This window comes from Sinohyriopsis cumingii, chromosome 11 (assembly GCF_028554795.1).
Source record: "Sinohyriopsis cumingii isolate HCF-2022 chromosome 11, ASM2855479v2, whole genome shotgun sequence".
NCBI classification, from domain to species: Eukaryota; Metazoa; Mollusca; class Bivalvia; order Unionida; family Unionidae; genus Sinohyriopsis; species Sinohyriopsis cumingii.
In genome coordinates this window covers 77,965,496-77,985,222 of record NC_142971.1, presented here as the reverse complement: position 1 = coordinate 77,985,222, position 19,727 = coordinate 77,965,496, and the positions used below count along the sequence as shown (strand labels likewise).

The 19,727-nt window shown below is 33.0% G+C and overlaps 1 long non-coding RNA gene across 1 annotated transcript in view; it reads right to left on the bottom strand.

Annotated features, from left to right (window-relative positions):
- Positions 1 to 1,194: 1,194 nt before the first annotated feature.
- LOC149788797 (uncharacterized) overlaps positions 1,195 to 19,727 on the bottom strand; it is a 39,285-nt gene continuing 20,752 nt past the window's right edge. Inside the window, exons 8-13 of the long non-coding RNA XR_016424432.1 lie at positions 15,829 to 15,852; positions 13,463 to 13,486; positions 12,418 to 12,489; positions 10,845 to 10,868; positions 8,949 to 8,973; positions 1,195 to 2,778 (exon numbers count right to left, since the gene is read on the bottom strand). This is a non-coding gene — a long non-coding RNA (uncharacterized LOC149788797). The remainder of the gene's footprint in view (positions 2,779 to 8,948; positions 8,974 to 10,844; positions 10,869 to 12,417; positions 12,490 to 13,462; positions 13,487 to 15,828; positions 15,853 to 19,727) is intronic.

Here is a 19,727-nt window from a genome sequence, read left to right as displayed (position 1 = left end):
TTGTACATGAATGTGAATGGCGTGTCAAAATGTGTACATATATTCTATTGTAGACAAAAATCTGTATATTATCTTAATAATCACCACTTACAACAGTTCGTACCAGTGGTTATGAGGAGTTATGTGGCAATGCCAACACGGGGTGTGGGTGGGGGTGGCATGCGCCGAAAAGTGATATATTTTGCATAAACTGAATTAATGATTGCGATGGGATAAATAAATGTTGTTGTTGTAGAGTTTAGCGCCATTTTTTAGCCATTATCAGCACAATATAGGATATACATGGCGGCCAGTATTAATGGTGAAGGAACAACCCAGGAAAATAAATAAATAATGATTGTTTTGATTTGTTTTGATATATATGTATATAAAATTAAATAATAATATGTAAAGTATATGTAAGGTGTCTGTTCATGTTAAGTATCATCCTCGCCTTAACAATTTATTTGTATATTGTTATCTGCCCGATTGAACATTTATAAAGAAGTAGGTAAATACAACATAAATAGAGAAATAAATAAATATACCAATACACATATAACTCAATAAATGATAATATAGCACAAAATAACAAATGATTTTTAAAAAAAGAAACATTTAGAGTAATCGAAGTTATTCCTTTTATCTCAAGAAATATAAAGAGGTACAAAATGAAGTTCGTAACATACGACAAGAACTGAATGCTTACCAAACAGTAAGTTTACCATTGGGCTATCTATATAGACTAAATTTGTTCTCTGTAGTTAAATGCAAATGGCGTTTGTCACAGGGGTCATACTAAAACATTGTTAAGACATTATGCTCATGCACACAACTTATTTTGCTACTTGACAAGTAGCTTAAATGTCAGCAAGTGGTGTAAGAATACTGAAGAAGATTAAGCATTAAGAGCTGTTTTCTTGTTTAGAACATTGATTCATAACAAATATTATTCTATTTGGAAATTGTTTTTGGGCGAAGAGTAAGAATTGACAGATTATATACATTTCAATCATGGAGCGAATAACTGTCTGTGATAATGAGTTATATGGCAACCTATGATAAATATAAATTACAGATATTAGATTAGCTTACCATATAAATGTGAATACATGCATATATATATATATATATATATATATATATATATATATATATATATATATATATATATATATATATATATTGTTATAAATATGTAATTTAATTGTCTGTTTGTTAGTTTTTTTAATTCCATTGTATGATATTGTCATGTGATAGTGTTTACTGTATATGATATTGTCCATAATAATGTACAGTTCTAACTGATATTTTTTATTCTTTTATTTTCAACGTAAACAGAAAATACATGTTATATTGTATTGTTTTGCTGACCTTGTTTTACAATGAATGGCAGTCATGGTAAACATCGTTTTTATATATAAAAAAATCTTTGTCAGAGTAAAAATTTTAAGGTGACTCAAGGTCACAGCCGATTGACGTATTGATTATCATGTAAAAAAATTTCATTTCTTCTGGAAGGTTGAATTCTTGACTCCCATCTTGTAATCTGTTTTGCCTTGTAGTTAGTTTTATAGTTGGTGTTATGATAAAATTATATTAGTAGTGTCTTATCATTTGATACATGAAGTTGTTTTATGCTGTATTCTGATTGGGCTAAGTGCTTTTTAATTGAAATTATTGGAATTTAAGTGGTTATTTTAACTGGAATTACATAATTGATATGTTAATTATCACAAAGAGACATTCATTGGAAATTATGCAGAATTCAAAAGCTGGATTAGTACTTTCTGCGTTTCAATAACAGACTTTAGACACATCAGTACAACGCTGACTATCACAGTCGTCATCAACTTACATGTTGGATTTCATCGGGATGTGAACTCTGATTCACTTAGAACTCTTCACTGAAATAACTGGTTGGATTTTTAATTATTGGATTGTTTTTGGATTTAATTTGTAAAACTGTTAAGTTCTATTTTGGCTTTTGTTTCCACTTAGTATTTAAGGAAATACAGTTGTTGTCTTTGCCCTTTTTCTGTTACTTAATTTTAGAGCATATAATCGTAACAAACTACATTGATGCCTCTGTACTTTATATTGAATTATTGCATAGACACGTAAGAGAAAATCGGGATGCCCGTCCTTATGATTCATACATTTTAGCTAACATATTTAAGAATATGTTGGTATTCAAATTTAAATGCATACAATGTTTGAATTGTTTAAATCCAATGTACACAGTATACAGATGGAATATTATTTCCTGCTACTTATGAAGAGACTTTTGACAATGCTGACTATTACAGTCGTTATCGCCTGTCATCTTGTATTCTGTCGTTATTAGCTCTGAGTGTTAGTGTTAGGACTGGTATACCCGGTATCAGTATAATGCGACTGGGATGGACAGCATGTTGCATGTGTGCGACATCAAATCCTGGTGCTTGACATTATTATAAACTCCCACACTCCAGACATCATATTGACAGCATGTTACATGTCTGCGACATGACTGCGACATCATATCCTGGTGCTTGACATTATTGTAAAGTCCAGACATCATAAAGATACGACTAAAACAATTCTTAAAGCTACGTTCAATATCCATGCCACACACTCTCAATGGTTTATATCACGTATGTTAGGTAACAAATGTTTTATTTGAATGTAATGTTGCGAATCTATTTCACTCCGAGCCGTTTCGTTCCAGCTGCTTGTTTATGTCGCCATGAATGAATACGTGTTCCAGTATCAAGATTAAATAGCCTCAATATGACAGCGTGTCATAATAAGCAGTTTCTGAAAAGGAAATCGGATGGAAAATAACTTTTGTGCAGGTGCATAATGTTTTCGAAAGATAATCCGAGTTGTAATTAGAAGTATATTACTAAAATTATAATATGAAATATGTAGTAAACAAGGTGCATACTCAGCAAAGTTTTAGGCTCAGACTGAGTTAAACTTGTTAAAACGAAAATCAATAATTCTGGTTTGTTAAATAAATAATTTGATTTTGACAAGGTCGAGTCCAAAATACATTGTCACATTATCTATTGCATATAATAAAATTAAAAAAACTGAATTAAAATAACTATGGAGAAACAATGCAAATTAAATATACATAACGCTATTAAATATATTAAACTACTGGTCGTAAACTGGTCTGCTCTGATTGAAATCACCTTTGCATGCATATATTTGTTGAATCGAATAAACTCCTGTTCATTTTGTTAAGGTTAATTGTGAACTTTCCAATTAGACTTTGTCTCAGGATCCCTAGCAGTTTTAGCATAGATTTATTTACCCATCAGTGCGCCAGCAACAAGAAATATGGTGATTAGAGTTATAGAGAATGATGCTGATCTGAAACTTAATCGATTAGATCACACATTTGTTGATCGGTCTTTTGATGCGGTCTCTATTTTTGATCACAATATCATTCTTGCCACCACACATTCTCTATAGTATAATCAGGCTGAAAAGATGCATTTTACGCGGTATCTAACAGGAAAAACAATACATTTTTGGCGGGGGGTAGGGGCGGGGATCTATTTGCTAAACTGCCACACATATGCCCGTGTATTACTTTGCTTGTACTGGGATTATTATGAGATACATAATTAAAGTCTTATTCATAGATCACATCGACAGACAATTTTATAATCTAGCCTATGAAAATCATTGTATGGTCAATTATATGTAATTCAGTCCTATCACAAGAACTTCGAACATATTAAACGTTCTGTTCTAAAGGTTGCCAGTCGTGTAAAACTGGTCAAATGGTAAGATAATACAGTGTTATAAGATACCTTATGTTCGTCTACTTCCTGCATTTCACGAATCATTTGGCATAATATTGGTAAACTGTGTAGACCCATTTCTTAAGTACAAGTAAGGCAACCAATACATTTTGAGGGACAAAATGATTACCATATACAATTCCGTTGATGATAATTATATTTAAACCATATCAACAGCTTTGATAAAGTTTACATTACACTCACTGAGGTTCCCAAAGCTATTCAATCTTATCAAGAGTCAAACGTTATATCGGGATTTTCCAACATGTTAAGAATTAAGTATATGCATTCAACATAATAATCTTCCACCTAAGACTTTTATAAAAGCTCAGGATGCCCCTGTGTTTTACAATGATTTTGATGCGTGATAATGCCACCAGTAGCTTCATGTGGGTCTGAGGGACATACCGACGTCTATCCGGGTTGTTATTCCACCTCTTGTACTTGCTGCCATATATATACAGAATAATGGTTTGTATGCCTAAAGCAACAGCATCAATCTGAACAGTATGGGGGCTTTAGAAAGATTTTGTCAAACGTTTAAGGATATTACTCGATCAAGATTATTTCATACAATTAACTATTGTGACGAATGCGTTCATTTTTTGCTGTTAGTGAATCAGTTTAAGAATAGTTAGGTTTAAGACGGTCTGATCTAGATTTTGGACATAATGTCCGTTGACTGTTGAAATTATTGAAAGAGAAAACTTAAACAAAGACGTAGAGAATATACTTATTGATTATGTCTCTAATTCCAACTGCATGTTGTCAAAGACTTGTGAAGTACCTATAATAATATTCTCTCTGCTAAGTCAAAATTGAAATGAATGTGTGACAGATACATAAAGAAAAGGAGTTTGAGCCTGATTATATTCCCCATACCTCAAATTCGTCTTTTCACTTTTCATTATGGTCCGTGTACAATTGAAACGATCGTAAATTACTCCATTGACATTTCTTATGGAGGTTACTCATTTAATAACTCTGTCAGAGAAATATTGTAAAAGATTATAACAATAGAGATACTCATGATAATCGTTCGGGGAAGTTATTTTTACCAGGAACTCATGGTGAGGATTTAAATGACTCTATTACCCATGGTTAAAGCCAATTCTCAGGGTTCAGAGTTCGGAAATTCTAACGACATCTGGAGCAGAGGATTTCACAAGTACGGCCAGATGTCGAGATTGAAGTTAAAGAGCTAGCATATTACAATGAGCAGTTATTTCTGGAAATTTGAAGACAAACGCTTTGTACATACCAGGGTAATATTGTGTTGATAAAGTGCGTCTAGAGTTAGGAATGCCTAAATTTCCATTCATCATTTAAAGATTAGGGTTTTCTACAATCATTTCAAAAAGTCAAACTTGATAACATGCGGTGCCATCCAATTATGTGTATGCAGTGATTGTTTAATGCGCAAATTAGCGTCTTGCTTCAGTAGACTGTGAACTCAAGTTGTTTACTTTGTGTTATGAAATCATTTTCCAGATTTGTTTATTTCGACCATTCCATTTCTAGAGGATTCATGAGGAAAGAATGACGATTCGCGGGTGAAGAATGTACATTTTAATAGCTCATTTTAGCCAATCTATACTTAGAAACATGATCAAATGGTCATACAGTTGAGACAATGGATGCCATTATGAGGCTAACTTATATAATTTCATTATGCAAAGAGACCTTAATGTTTTGGTAACGTTGTGCATGTATATTCGCGACATACTTCGACAAAATATGCATCAAGCATCGTGGATGACTATTATAAACTACAGGCACACTCTATACTTCCATGGTTTTTATTAAATCTACTCATAACAATTCTTGAAATTTCTATACAAATCTTACTTCAGGTCCAAGTCTCGTGACGTTCCGATTTAACAAAAACTGATTTATTACAATGTGTTGAAAAGCAAACAAATAACGAGCATTAACGCATGGAAAGGCACATTTACGTCTGTTTCACTGCTGTTTCCTTTTTTGAGAGGAGTATGTGCCTTTTGGGTAAAGCGTAACTAAACGTGATCGGTGACGTACCGTGGTTAGGTTTCCTTATTTCAAATTGAATGACGATTTATTACGCACATACATATATAATATTGCATGATTATAGCAAATACTTTTGCTCGATTATGGTCAATAGAATCCAAACATTTTAAATATATCTTATATAAATTTGCCACTAAAAGACAATACCGTTTAAAGTATTTTCAAAAATAAGTACGAATATCTAGTCTTGCAAATGATATTTTCAACATTTAAGGAGAAAGGTGGGATGATTTCAATCTATATTCGATTCAAAGAATCATTATGCATGACCATATCGAAGGGAAAAAAAAATATAATTCCAGATTAGAATTTAATGTTCCATAAAAAACAAATCGATTCAGGTGCAGATATCACCGGAACGTTAGAAATATGTCCTGAGAATCCGATCTGATCCTGTACCACAACCAAATATGTCAGCTTGAAAATCAATATGTGCAAACCTTATACCAACTGGAGAAAATAAAATCCGCCCCAGTATAAGCCAGGACTGTCCCAACAAGTTTTGAAAAGTGCTGGATATACAGTTCTTGTCGACCCGCCCGAGTTTGCCAGGAAAGGGTATATTAACACAAGCTAGCATGTATTGCAGGGAAGGCACCCACAGTCGTGTGACGGTGTAACAAATTGGTTTGTGAGAGCTTTCCGCTGAAATGCAGGCGACTAAGGATGAAGTGAAATGGATTACATGTATGAGTGATGTACTCGTACCCACCAATTCACTACCCATCAGTGTATCCTGATCCATTAACTATATAAATCACCTCGGGCTCCAATCAGAGATCCCTCAAAACCTCATACATAATAGACCGCGGCATTTTGATTGATTATAAACGCTTGTGGGACGTTTATGTGCCAGAAATAACTCCCACGGTTTCATCTATGAGGCAACTGCAATCTTTTATAGTCTGTACACACATGAAGTCATGGAAACATGTGTATCTCGTATCTCACGCTAACCAGTGATATGTGACTGACACCAATTAATTTATCGAAGTTATTAGTTAGAATTCATATATTCTTGATATGGATCGAGATGCCGCAAATCTCACACGCAGTACACGGCTAAGCCATATGCTTGGAAATATAACTCCGGTCACGATCTCGATCGTGTCTGGGTCAAATACGAGACCACGTTTTGATATTATATCTATAAACGATATTGCTGCACCGAGGGGACATGCGCTCGAATTTGACCTAGTGCAGATGAGTCTGTATTATAGTTGACTTAATAGTTATCATCTTCATTTCATGGTTTACAAATTTACGCGAGTCTAAGATTCAGCCAATGTGGGCATGTGAGAAAGCTTGCCAGTAGCTTCTCGTGGGTCGGTGGTTCTTTCCGGGGTTTTCCGGGTTCTTCCTCCACCATTAATACTGGCCGCCATGTATAGCCTATCGTGCTGAAAAATGGCGTTAAACCCCACAACAACAACAACAACAACAAATTTACGCGCTTTTGTTATAGCCTGAATATCGCTGTAATTCTAGAAGTCTCTTATGAAACGCATTGGCTCATAACGTGTATCACAGGAAAAGTGTCTGAAACAGCACTTGTCTTGACGTTCTCGTGAATTCAACATCTTATGTTGTTGCTTGCATTTATCAGAATCGATGCACACTTGAAGAGACATTTGTCTAGGCGCTTGAATTATCCTCAATACTAGTCAATGCTAGTTTTGATGGAACATGCCTTGGTTTTGCTTTAGATCCATGCTGTTGATGCTCGATCTTTGAAGTATCGCGGGTTACCTGTAAAACGTTTTATGCGTCCAGGTGCAAGTTACTTGTGCAGCATTAGGAACCAGCCTCCTACTTTCATATGCATGACAATCGCGTTCGACATGTATGCACATTTCAGCATCTTCGACTGCGCATATGGAGCTTAGATAGCATATTTTGTATGCATATGCCAGCAAAAGAGATGAATGGCGACCATAGGACGGTTCTCGTCTAAGAATAACAGGCGTCCTCTACGCATCTAATCACGCCACAAACTCATTGCGAAAGGCCTTATCACGTTTTACCTCTGATACAGTCCAGTATTTCAAATGCCACAGCTATGTATCGCAAGACATCTCTAATTACGGGATATAACTAGATGAGCTTCACGGGAGGTTCAACGACGGTGTGAGCCGCAACGAAACCCATCAGTAGTACAGAATAAGGACTTTGATTATAGAACTAGCTGAATTAAATAGGTACAATTATTACGACTAAGTCGGCAGATGTGAGCGATGAACCGACCTGAGGAAAGTGACTGCCAATTATTGGATCCTGCCTTGGCAGGTACAACGAATTCGGTTTACAAGATATCTACGTTAGCTTGTAGTAACCTTAGCATCCGAGGTTGTTTGGCATATTGGTATTGATTGCATTTAATTTAATCCTATTCCTTGCGTATTGAAGAAGTCTAAGTGCATTTTACCTATTTGTAATCTAATCAAATTTTATTTTATTCGTATTGGACAAACTCTAAAACAAATTATATAAAATTGATAACCTTGAAACACTACAGTTCTAAACAAATGTATTAGTTTTTATCTACCTAGATATGCAATAAAATAAGTACTTTATTTTGAAGCATTCTGGTCTACCATTGCTTTATACATCAATTTTACTTCTCAGGCTGAAACTACCTTGTTCAGTGTCTTATTCGTAGAGGTCAAGAAAGTATTTAATAAAAAAAACTGTAGAAACAAGCATAACCAAACCTTGCATTTCAGACATCGGCAGTAGATTTTGCAGGGATCACCAAGCTTCAATTTTATAGGTCTGATTAATACGTATAGCAATAACAGTATGCCTCTTTCACTGACGCTAATTTTGTAATTTTATAATGTCGACATGGTTGAATAGTACTGACAAAGTAAGGCCAATACACTAATAAATTCAAGTTTTTGTATGCATAGTAAAAGCTCTTTAACTCTAAAATTACATATGAATAAAAGGCTGACAATAAAGGAAACTATGTTTTACTGTTACAGCAAACACTGTTGTTTTGTAAATTGTATTGTCACATTTTGTAAGGTTATGCACTGGCTAAATATTTGATATTTTTTCTTTGGATTGTACTATGTGGCCAACTTAATTGAAGAAATCAGAAATGAAGAGTATACGTACAGTTGCGTACAAGCCCTCTGCGACGCTAAGAAAGAAAACGATCACTGTTTCAGACATGGTAATGTTAAATGAATGAAACGTTACTACAGGTTATATGTCCACATGCACTATTACAAACAAATATATTATTAATGATACATACGAACAGGCATGACATAATTATTTGATAATGACATATTTTAGGAATATATGTCATTGAATATATCTTTGTCAGGTTACCTATCACTAATGTTTCCTCTCTCATCATCAATATAAAGCTGTCTTTAAACGTATTATAGCTATAGTTTTTTTGACCACATTAATGCAAACCGAAACATGCATACTACATAGACTAACCATAATCCATGTCATAACTCAACAAGGCATTACTTGACGAGAGTGATTGCAAAGTATCGGACGAACAGAAGGATGGTATTTCAAGATCAATACATATTGGTGACAGTACATAATGGTGATTGGCTATTTAACATATATTCTGAAGTTTATAGAGGTTGTAATTGCATGAACAGGTAATATATGTATTATATTAAGATAATCGATATAGAGGTTACATTATTTGTCTCCCCAGGAGTATATGTGGAGTTGGGAGATAAATAATGTAACCCCGCGTTTGGGATTTCCTTGTCGTGGTACAAACACCGGCATAAATTATTTTTCTCACCTAATGTATTTTCCAAAGAAATTAAAATAACTCTACACATTTACAGTTTAGTTAACATATTTATTCATTAGATATTCTTGTTGCTTCTCCCTCATCTGCTTCTGAACAATGTTATGACAATCTGAATAATTATCTAAGCAAAATCTAGCTATATATGCCATTCTTAAAAAAGGAAAGGGAACATGTAAAGAAAAAAGTCAGAATTGTTAGGTTTTGAAATCAATACGCCAATACGCCAAGAGTGTCTGGTGCCACGTGCTATTGTTGTGCAATATACAGTACTGCGCTTTTATGCGAATATGTTAATGCGGACAATGGATAATGTGTCGACCCTAAGTAAACAAAATCTATGCATGAGAAAATATAACCTTAAAATTATTTGATATTATTACCAAATTATCACATACAAAAACTATTAGATTTGTAAATTTAAGTTGTAAAGTTTATCAAGCTTCATTTAAAGAATATGTTTTTAGCAGTACATCAACAATATATTTATTCAGTTTGCTTATATTAGAACCGTTCAAGTAGATATTGCAGTTAAAATGATAATGCATATTAAGTGATGCAGTTTACAAAATGGTTGTTTGGTGGATAAAGTGCGATAGCCTCTGAAGCTACGAAGAACATGATGACAAGATAGACGAATCATAAAAGGCCTCTACATTAATATCTCGTTTCATACAAAGTTGGAAGCCTAAAGGGTAAGATTCAAAGAGTACGTGGCTTTAGGACTCCCGGTACTAATTCAACTTGAATAGTAAACATATGGAAACACGATCATATTCAAAATTCAATAACTTAAAATTTCTGGGTGCCGATGATGAGACCTATACTTCTCCATGCAAATCTAACCTTTTGAGCAAGCTTACGTGCCGCGGTATTTTGTTTATTACATGTGCATGAAACACATGTCATTGATTCTGCACCAAATGAATCAGTTGCTGCTTTCATTATTGAGTAATCCTGAGTCAAGCCTGTACAAATACTAAAATTACATTAGCAGAAATTTGTCTATATTTTTTAAAATTACATAAAGGATAAGCTCTCAAAAGATATTTTTACCAAACTTTTAATTTTCATTATTTACCAATTATGGACCACCAAACCCCTAAATACTCTATTATTTGTTCACCCATTTTTAGACTGGTTCACAGTTCTTCCATATAATTAGTACCGTGTGTCCTATAAAGCTTTATTCACTGCGATATGGAATGAAAGGGGAAAATACTTACATTTCTCAAATAATATCTCTGCTGCTGCAACCGAATGGAACCAAGGTCAGATTAAGAACGAGAACATATGAACAATATCATGACATGTGTTTAGCTTGCGTGCTACTTTTCAGGCAACAAAGTGTGTGCTAATTGTGATGCCATGTTATAATTACATAGATCATAACATATTCAATGATAATACTACTACGACTACTACTACTACATTACTAATAATAGTTTTTGTTATTAATTATTATTATTATTATCATTATTATTATTATTATTATTATTATTATTATTACTATTATTATTATCATTAGTAGTAGTAGTAGTAGTAGTATTGTTATTATTATTATTATTATTATTAGTAGTAGTAGTAGTAGTAGTATTGTTATTATTATCATTATTATTATTATTATTATTATTACTATTATTATTATCATTAGTAGTAGTAGTAGTAGTATCAGCAGTAGTAGTAGTGTTATTATAGAAATACCACCATTATTACTGCCAGTATTGATACTATGATAACCGTTACATATATACTAACACAATAACAACAACAACAATACTACTACTACAACTACTATTACTATTACTACTAATAATAATGACAATATTAATGATAATAATACGACCAGGCACTACCTGCATATAGATCTATCATTATTTATAGGCATAACTACCTTTAGTTTTGGTAATATAATTAAATTATTCATCAACCAAAAAATGTTTCACTTCGACTGAATTGGTCACAATACCATCACAACTGAAAAAGTGAAAGTATCTCTCCAAGACAGAGCGTATCTATAATGAATAACATATTAATATAGTTGTCAAAATTGCATCACTGCAGTATCTGACATAAATAATATTATAATTAAAATGTTTGAGCAAAATCAAATCGATACTGCTCATAATGGTTTCATAGAGGGCACATTTTAATCAGTACGGACAATACAAGAAGGTCCAAATGATGTCACTCAACGCAATGTCAACACACGGCCTTGATATGATGCAGCAAACTATCATGCACTTGATGAATAATAACATGACAGTTAAAGTAGCTTTACATACATACTATATAAATATGTCCATAAAACAAGACACAGACGAAATCTAGAAACGGAAAAGGCAAGTCCTGGAAACAACTCTTATACAGACCGTTAAAATGTCCAATTAGCAGGCATGACACAATTAACAGAATGCATCGAAAAATTAACACCCTTTATATGATTGACCAATAGCTGAGAGTAAAAGAAACAATTATCTATCTATATATCTCTCTATCTATCTATCTATCTATCTATCTATCTATCTATCTATCTATCTATCTGTCTGTCTATCTATCTGTGTGTGTGTGTGTGTGTGTGTGGTTGAGTGTGTTTGTGTGTGTGTGTAATCTAAGTATGAATATAATATAAGTTTTGTGTTACGATTGTAGACATTGCATATATTTCAATAAAAGTGGCCTACTTATGAATAATTACGACGTTATAATGCTAAAGGTTTCGGTTTCAATCTCTAAAATCCATGTGCAAATTGAATATTTCAGTCACTATACCTAAATTAACTATATTTCGTGCTTTACCTGTAACTCGTCTGTTTCTTCTTCATTCTCTTCCTCATCGTCAGGAGGGACGTCTTCCTGTACATTGCCTTGCTGGGAAAATAATAATAGTAATAACAATATTAAGAACATACTACTGATGCTAAAAAAATAGTGGCCCTATGTTATAATTACATATATAATAACAAATGTAACATTAATGAATTCTCCAACACAAATTATTATTATTATTATTATTATTATTATTATTATTATTATTATTATTATTATTATTATATGGTTTATACCAATCAACATATATTGAGTATATTCATATGTCTTACTACAATTATAGTATTGTATTACAACACACACTTCAAACGATTTTATATATAGTGAGCTTGGTAGAATATATAGACAAGTGGTTAAATATAGAACAATTAGTAAATATTCAAGATGATTGCTGTTATATTCTCAAAACTATACTATAACCCACACTTGACATACGACGAACAATGAGACTGTTGTTTAAATAAAAATAAATATTAGCCATCGTCGATTTGTTAGTTTTGTTGCTGATATACATTAATTGTATGTGATCGTAACAGATCGATGTCACCGCGCATGAAACCTACGCTAAATGTGTAAACACGTGGTCGACAAAGAAGGAAGACAGTATGTCTGTTTTGCAAACATACGTTTGGAAGTGTTTGTCATACTTTAATTGCCTCCACCATGTTCGACAGATGTACAATGTACCAATGTTACACACATTTGTTTAGTTTACATTACAGATTAAGGGAGGCAACTCATAAACTCCAATATATGTAGCACAAAAGTATATGTTCGATTAAATAAACACTAAGTGATATACAACTTTTAAGCAAAAGTGTTCCGCACATCATATATTTACGAATATGCACCTTAGATGCATTCTTAAAGCATTGGATCATCCATAATTTTAACATTATTTAAAATCCTATGAATACTTATAGTTCATTCGCCATATTATAGTGAGGAAACGTTCTTTGAAAAAATGAACTAATCACTAGGTGTTAAAGCATTTAAAGTTTATGAAAGGACGTACTGTATTGTTGTAGTTTCCATGAAGCTGAAATAATCAAAAGCGGAAAATTCAGATTCATTTTAATACTCCAAAATTGGCATTGTGATTACCATGCATTTGTTAGTTTCCTTCAGTGCAAGTGATAAGTCAAATCAAATATAGACAACACTCTTCATTCGATAATGCTTTTATTCAAATGATATTTACATGAGAGTAAACATTGTATGTATCGTTTTTCGAAATGTGTAACATAGCTTGCTCTAAACCACTAACGTCAACCCTATGACTAATTCAATGCATTATTTGTTTCATTTCCTCTGTTACGTGTTTAGGCTCGAATAAACAGTAGCAGAAGAAAGAATGAAAACAATAAGCTTTAAAAAATATGATTTCCATAATCAAATCCAAGAGTAATCCACGAATAAAACTGTAGAAGTCCTAATAATCAAATATTCTAATTATTTCAAGTTCGAGTCCCGAAGAAGACTCCAAGATGGAAGGCGATGACGTATGCTGTAACCTGTACTGTGCTGAAGTCTACAGTTCCCTGTAAAAACACAATAATGAATCCTCCGGTTTTGAAAATCTAATTAAGATTTTAAGAAATGTCCTTGTTCAAGAATTCTTAGAGAATAAAATAATGTTTCCAGAGAAACGAATTAATCTTTAAGAGTCCAAATAATCTGAAGAAAAACTAACATATAACTCAAAAACTCAAAAATGTAATACTGGCTGCAAAATAAGAAAATGACTTGACATTAGAGTTTAAAAGCCCTGACTCTGAGATCTCTCTCTATCTCGAAACATCACTATTAATACAAAGTATTTCGTAATTTCGGAAATGCCGAATTGCGAAATAGATGATCATGTGATCATGTTTCCATGAAACAGTCCCATAGCTCATGTATGTCATTGATAACAACCAATAATTTTACTCCTAGAAAATGTTGTTCACTTGACCAAGCAAACAATGCCATGACTAAGTCATAAAAAGATGCAAGTGTTTATAATATTAGGTATCAAAGAGAAACTCAGAACACACTTAATTTTCTTGAAAATATCAAATTCCTAGTTTAAGAAAGTACATTACATTGACCTGTACAGAAAATAAAAAGACTCCAAAACCCACAAACAAACAAATCAAATCAAACGAAAATACAATCAAATATAAATTCAATAAAATATTTGTAACACAGTATGCTTCTCCAAACAGTTGAACCAGTGAAGTTATTATCCTCACTTCGCTTTCTTAATGCTCGTAATATTTTAATTGTTTTTGTCACGTTTTCGCTGCATTATTTATAAGAACTGAAATAATGTGTACACGTGGACGACGTAACCTATATATTGTTCTTATATTACGTGTTTTGGCTCGAATAAACAGTTACACAAGTAAGAGTGTAAAAAACAAGCTTTAAAAAGTATATTCATTTATTTCCATGGAAAATTTCTGTAAACATGAAAAACATTACAACTTACTGATATAAGAATCAAAGCCGAAAATTATCCAATAATAATTCACGAATATGGTTTTAGGAGGCATAATCATACAATGTTCTAATGATTTCAAGTTCGAGTCCCGTCGATGGCTCATAGATGGAAGACAATTACGTATGCTGTAACCTGTAGTGTTGAAGTCTGCATTTCCTTATACAAACAGGAAATATCAACATGACTCCGGTTTTGGAAATCTGAATAAGTTCTTATGAGAGCTGTCTTTGATCAAAAATTATGTATGACCACACATATATGTGCAGGTATAAAATAAATATTCCTTTTGAATTCGAATAATCTGGAGAGAAATTAATGTAAAACTCGAAAACTGGCCACGTACATTTTATTGTGTAAAAGTAAAGCCCTAAACTCAGAATATCTCCAAAGCATACGTCATATCGTATTCTAAAACGCTAAAGGTGTGTCACGTGATCTTGTTCCAGGTCCTCGTCTAACTTATCTAATTACGTAAACCCAGTATATCCCTGATGAAAGCCAATCATATTTTTCTAAGAAATAAAATACAATAAATTGTTCACATCTTAAACCACGTACTCCCATCATGACGTCGTTAACAACCAATCATTTTAAAATGAAAATATAACTTATCTACGAGGCTCCTACTAATGTTGTTATCAAGGTCAGGATCTAGGTCAGCACTGTGTTCTAAAACAAGCAGTCAAGGTCAAATCTTTTCCTAAAAAAGAACAAGTTCCTAGCAAACAGAACTTCATTCTTTTGATATATAATGAGATTTAAAAAATAAAAAGATATTAAAACTTGCAAACAATTCAATACGATATTATTAAATCAACATACATAACACTTGATATGTGCTAAAAACAGTATCACTTCTGCAGTACTAAATTATATGAAATTTGAAAAATACTTACGTTTATGTTGCATTCAGCACGTGCCTGGAATAATAAACACAATCTTAAAGTTTATCTATTCCAATAATTCAAAGAACCTCCTGTCAACAATTAAAGCATATTGGAAGTATCGAGCGATATGGATTCTTATTAGCTACCCAAATGGTTTCCCACATAAATAGTGGTACAATGTCAACTCATTCAGTAGAGTATGATATCCTCTAAATTTGCCACCCTAACACGCCGACGAAGAAATATAGACCATTGCCTACACAATTCCATCCTTTCCATAACATGTAAGGGTACACTGTTTTCCAAATGTCGTAGGCATTATGCCTGTTCAAAAAATGTACCCTTACATGGTATGGAGAGGGCGGAATATATTGGGTTCTGAATTAAGTTTGTTTGTCGGCGTGTTAAATTGGCAAATTTAGAGGATATGATACTCTGCTATAGGAGACATTGTGCCAGTGTGAGTCGAATCTTCTTAACTTCGCATGTTTGGAATATAAGATAAACCAAATTTTCTTTTCCGACGTTGACACCGTTTATGTTTAGTAAGGCAATAATAAAACTATATATGGTAGCTTGTTCCTTCCGCAGTGTTACACATAAAATATATTTGGTACGACACCGTAAAACGTATCATAGGAAAAGAAAAATATATTGCATGTATTATCCATGGATTTTGTTAGGCCTATTTATTTTAGTGGATGAATGCTTAATCTTCAGATTCGGTTTGATGGAGGGCGAGAGATCTACGACATAGAATGCATCAGTCCCATATCCGATATTTATCCATGTTTATTAGCGTAGGGAACACTCAGGTATATATGCTGAGTAACCTAAGATATGTATAATTTGTTTGCTAGTGTTTGTTATTGTTTCGTGGTACATGAGACGAAGTATTCATATTTGTCTAGAAACAAGCTTACTGAAGAGTCGCACAATTGTGAAACAAGTAGCAAAATTGCAAGAGATATATTATAGTGTCGTGATTTATGATCACTCAGTTATTAAAGGAACATTATTTGCAGTATGTGCGCGTTTCAAATGCCGTGAGGTTTCAACAAATGTTGTGTTGAGGCCCTTTGATATTGGAAATAGTACCATTATGATTCCTTACGATTTCGGGGACTAAGTTAGGCATAAACCTTCTATAGCGCATGCCTTTACTCTTCAATTACTCGCGACGGTTCCCTGAACCAATAGTGATCCTCAAGAAAAGATTTACCAAGTTGGATCACTGCTGCTGAAATATGTCATTCATGATCACGCTGGACGTTGTAAACATTTTATACACTATGACGATCTAAAATTCAAAAGTATGCAACAAATAAAGATGTCAAGCCATAAATGCATGTAACACTCAAACGGCTCATGTTCCTAAAATACAAATTGGGAATTTAAGATAAAATTACATTAATATTTCAAATAGCCCTAAATGTGGTATGGCAAGTCCACACGTGTATTATGATTTGAATTAACTGAAGTGGTCTTCAATATCGTCGTGCCATCCAGACTGTGTTTGTATGAATTCAAATAACTCCAGATCAATGCGGTAATCAAAGTTTAAAGATAACGTTAATAACGTCAATGAATATAATACACAATTCCAAATTAATTATATGTGAATTCTACTGTAAAATTTGAGCATATATTAACAAAGTCTGAAATTTTGTGAACATATTACCATAGCAATTGAATTAAGATATTAACACGCACCATAGTTTCATCCAAGAGGTTCACAATATAATTTTCCAAAACATATCAGAGTTTACTGATACTGATCGATTTTTGAATTATGTTGCGAAAGCTAATAGTTGATACTCTTCAGGAAAAATTGGGTGCCGGTTATGTTGAGTTGGATATAGATGAATCGAAGGAGTATTCATACGATGATATAATAAGATAATAAATAAATGCCAATGACATTCCAGTAGAATACATTAATGAAAGAGATGAACTTGGCAGTGTAATTATGGAATCATTGATGACAGGTTTGTGTAAGAATGATAACTTTTTGAAGATGAATATATTCGAAACTAATGGTGATATATGCATATATTGAAACACCTGAACTCTGGGAGACAACATGCAGGGCGAGAGCGAAACTTTACGCCATCGGATGTCATCGTACATACAGTTGTCATTTGTATCTGGTGCAATATTTTTTCTTGTTCTGTTAAGCATGCAGTGTTTGTTTGACATAGTGAATAAAACTGAATTCCAACACACATACACATATTTAACGGTAATTCTCAGCATCTTCGAATATAGGAAATATTTGTTTTCTGTAAAATGACCATGGTAAAAAATAAAAAATAAAACTGACAAACTATTAAATTGAAATAAATATATATATTAAATCAGATACAAGTGAATCAAATATAAATACTACTTCCCCCATAAGAAAAAGAAAACTTTATAAATAAAGCAATCTTCGTAGCACATACTAATTATATATGGGGTTACAAAAACTCATATAAATTACAGTGTACATGGAAATACTATAGTTTTATACACGGGCAAGTATGTCTGCTATTAAATTATTAAATTATCGTTTCCCTTGACGTGTCTCATGTCAAGATTATATTCCTGTAAAAAGAAACTTCACCTTAAAAATTTTTTATTTGTTTTTCATATTGCCGATGAAAGTAAGGTGGTTGTGGTCACTAAATACAATAATCGAAGAAGGAGCTGAACTAAGGTAAACTTCAAAATATTGCAATGCCAGTATCAAATCCAAAAATTCATTCTCGATTGTTGAACAATTTCTTTGGTGCTTATATAATGTCTTAGAAAATAAGCACATTGGATGATTCATCTTCATCTTTTTGAATCAAAACTGTTCCAACTCCAAAATCACTTGCATCAACAGATAATTTAAATGTTTAGCTGAAATTTGGAGAGGTAAGAAAAGGTGCACATTTTAGTGTGGATTTCAACTTGTCAAAGATCTCCTGCCATTTTTTCAGTTCAGTTCTTGTTTTTACTTAATGCGTTTGTCTTGAGTTCAGCAATTACATAACAATTTGAAGAAAATGTTCGTGGGTATCCGGCCATACCTAAATATAGCATCAGTTGCTTTTTATTAGCAGGCACGGGAAATTCAGAGATAGCATTGACTATAGCATTTATAGGTTTAACTTGTCCATGTCCCTAGATAAGTTAGACTTTTACGATAGAACTCCCTTTTAGACAAATTAATTGTCAGACATGCATCTGTGAGTCTGTCAAATAATTTCAGAATTGTGGCTAAATGTTTCTTCCAGGTGTCGTTGTAGATGATAACATCATCGATTTATATCATCACAAATGTTCTAGACCAGAGGTAATAATATTCATGTACTTGGCGACCCTTTCATCCCAAACGGCGTTATTTTATATTGGTTAATCCCATCAGGAATCACGAATGCCAACATTTCCATTGTTTTTTCCGTTAATGGAATTGTCCAAAATCATGTCAGGAGGACATATTTGGTGACATTCTTGGATTTCCCGATCTTATCAATGCAGTCATCGATAATTGGTACTGGGAATGAATCTGTTTTTATCACACTATTCACCTACCTATAATCGGTACACATACGGACAATTTTATTTGGTTTTGGAACAAGTATGCATGGTGAATTCCAGGCACTTTTTCTGGGCTGTATAAAAGTATTCTCCAGCAAATATTGAATTTCTTTTTTCAAGCACTCCTGCTTGAGAGGGTTCATCCTGTACGGGAGTTGTTTGACATGGATGGAGGTTGCAATTTAAACGTCATAGAAAATTGTCTTTGTTCTTGTCGATACATCTGGAAATAAGTGCTCATATTCAAATAATAACTATTTAGGTTAATTTCTTTCTTGCGATTGCAAAATGTGAAAGTTTCTTGTCTAGAACTTTCATAATTTCTAAATTCATAAGATTTG